Genomic DNA, 2,800 nt, shown 5'->3' with positions numbered 1-2,800 from the left:
AAAATTTCAAGGGCGCTTATTCAGCGTGCCAAAGAAAGGCTCAACAAAAAGAAGGGTAATCTTAGACTTGTCAAAGCTAAACTCTTTCATTCGCTGCGACAAGTTCAAGATGCTTACCCTCTCGCAAAGTAAGGACCCTACTTCCGCGTGGAGCCGTCACATGCTCCATCGATCTTACAGACGCATACTATCATATCCCTATAGCCAGGCACTTCCGCCCATTCCTAGATTCAGGCTAGGAAATCAGACATTCTCATTCAAAGTGATGCCCTTCGGTCTGAATGTAGCCCCCAGGGTATTCACAAAGATAGCAGAAGTGGTTGTACAAACAATTGAGAGCTCAGGGAATCATGGTAGCGGCATACCTCGACGATTGGTTGATCTGGGCACCAACAGTCGAGGAATGTCTCGAAGCTACCAAAAAGGTAGTTCACTTTCTGGAACATCTGGGGTTCCAGATAAACAAAACGAAATCCAGACTTACTCCGGAATCTCATTTTCAGTGGCTAGGAATCCAATGGGATTTGTCTTCCCACAATCTATCAATTCCAGTGGCCAAACGGAAGGAAATAGCAAAATCTGTCAGGCAATTCCTCAAATGCAAACAGACATCAAGAAGAAACCAGGAGAGAATCCTAGGGTCTCTTCAGTTTGCTTCGGTAACAGATATCCTTCTGAAAGCAAGGCTGAAAGATATAAATCGAATTTGGCGGTCAAGAGCAAACTCCAAATATCGAGACAAGTTGTCAGTAATTCCACAGATCCTCTGCAACCAACTACGGCCTTGGTCAAAAGTAAAGAACTTAGCCAAGAAGGTACCCCTCAATATCCCCTCCCAGTGTTAACCATTCACACGGATGCTTCCCTGTCCGGGTGGGGGGGATACTCTCAGTTCAAACAGGTTCAGGGACTTGGTCAGTTCAATTTCGCCAGCTCCACATAAACGTGTTGGAAGCAATGGCAGTATTTCTTACTCTGAAGAGACTGCTTCCCCCGAAGAAGTCTCATCTAAGGCTAGTTTTGGACAGTGCAGTGGTAGTTTCATTGCATCACAGAGGAGGGTCCAAATCCAAGCATGTGAACCATGTCATGATAGCCATCTTTGCATTAGCAAACAAACACAAATGGCATCTGTCTGCCACTCACCTGGCAGGAGTAAGAAATGTGATAGCAGACGCCCTGTCCCGGTCAGTTCCTCTGGAATCAGAGTGGTCTCTGGACGTCGGGTCATTCCAGTGGGTAAGCCGGAGAGTCCCAGGTCTCCAAGTGGATCTCTTCGCCTCACAAGCGAACCACAAGCTCCCTTGCTATGTGGCCCCCAACCTGGACCCTCTGGCTTATGCCACGGACGCCCTGTCGTTAGATTGGAATCAGTGGAGGAGGATTTATATTTTTCCTCCAGTGAATCTTCTCTTGAAAGTCCTAGACAAACTAAGGTCTTTCAAAGGATAGTAGCTCTGATTGCACCGGATTGGCCCAAGAGCAACTGGTATCCTCTTCTTTTGGAATTGGGTCTCCGACCTCAACGGATCCCCAATCCCAAACTGTCACAATCAGTACAAATGAGGACTGTGTTCGCTTCCTCAAGAACTCTCCAGACCCTACTTTATGGACTTCATGAAGTTTGCGGCTAATAAAAGATGCTGACATTGATCCACAGAACATTCTCTTCCTAGAATCAGATAAGAGAGAGTCAACCATTAGACAATATGACTCAGCTGTTAAAAAATTAGCATCTTTCTTGAGAGAATCGAACACCACAACCATGACAGTTAATTTGGCTATATCCTTTTTCAGATCCTTGTTTGAAAAAGGTTTTAGCAGCTAGCACGATTACCACTCACAAATCGGCTTTGAAGAAAATCTTTCAAGTAGGTTTTCAGATAGATTTGACTGAATCTTATTTCACATCTACCCTAAAGCCTGTGCTAGACTTAGACCTTCTCAGAGGCCTACTACAGTTTCATGGTTCTTAAATGATGTCCTCAAACTAGCTTCAGATACTGACAACTCATCTTGTACGTTCATTATGCTCCTGAGGAAGACATTATTCTTATTAAGCCTAGCCTCAGGAGCTAGAAATTTCAGAACTGTCGGCTCTATCCAGGGATGCGGGTCATGTGGAATTCCTCCCATCAGGAGAAGTTCTACTTGCTCCGGATCGTAGCTTTTTAGCCAAAAATGAAGATCCTCTTGCAAGGTGGGCTCCTTGGAAGGTTATCCCACTTCCACAGGATCCTTCTCTCTGCCCAGTATCAACTCTTAGAGCCTTTCTTTCTCGTACTTCTTCTAGATCCTCAGGTGCTCTCTTTATGAGAGAAAAAGGTGGTACTTTATCAGTTAAAGGCATTAGACAGCAATCCTTTACTTCATTAAACAAGCCAACCCTGAGTCATTCCCAAAAGCACATGATATCAGGGGAGTAGCCACCTCAATTAATTATTTCCAACATATGAACTTTGAGGATCTTAGGAAGTATACTGGATGGAAATCCCCGACAGTCTTTAAACGGCATTATTTAAAGTCCTTGGAATCTTTAAAGTTTTCAGCAGTAGCAGCGGGAAACATAGTTTCCCCTGATACTGTTTAGTAGTTGTAGTATTGATCCAGGTCTCCTTTCTACCTACTTCAACCAACATGCCTCAACCTATCGTCAGGCTACTCAACATCATAGCCTTAGCCGTTGTATCATATAGTGGATTGTCCTTATTTTTTTGCTAGGGACAACCACTTTTGTACTGATATGTACTTCAGTGTACCTACCCTTATTTTTATGCTAGGGTAGGACACAATATGTTTG

General features: G+C 44.1%; 1 protein-coding gene across 1 annotated transcript in view; it reads left to right on the top strand.

Moving 5' to 3' along the window:
* The window catches only part of LOC135215781 (vacuolar protein sorting-associated protein 51 homolog), a 98,911-nt gene that overhangs the window by 845 nt on the left and 95,266 nt on the right, over positions 1 to 2,800 (top strand). The window lies entirely within an intron of this gene.

This window comes from Macrobrachium nipponense, chromosome 5, assembly GCF_015104395.2.
Source record: "Macrobrachium nipponense isolate FS-2020 chromosome 5, ASM1510439v2, whole genome shotgun sequence".
In the NCBI taxonomy this organism is placed as follows: Eukaryota; Metazoa; Arthropoda; class Malacostraca; order Decapoda; family Palaemonidae; genus Macrobrachium; species Macrobrachium nipponense.
The sequence above is the reverse complement of the archived record's forward strand: the minus strand, read 5'-3'. Positions and strand labels throughout refer to the sequence as shown.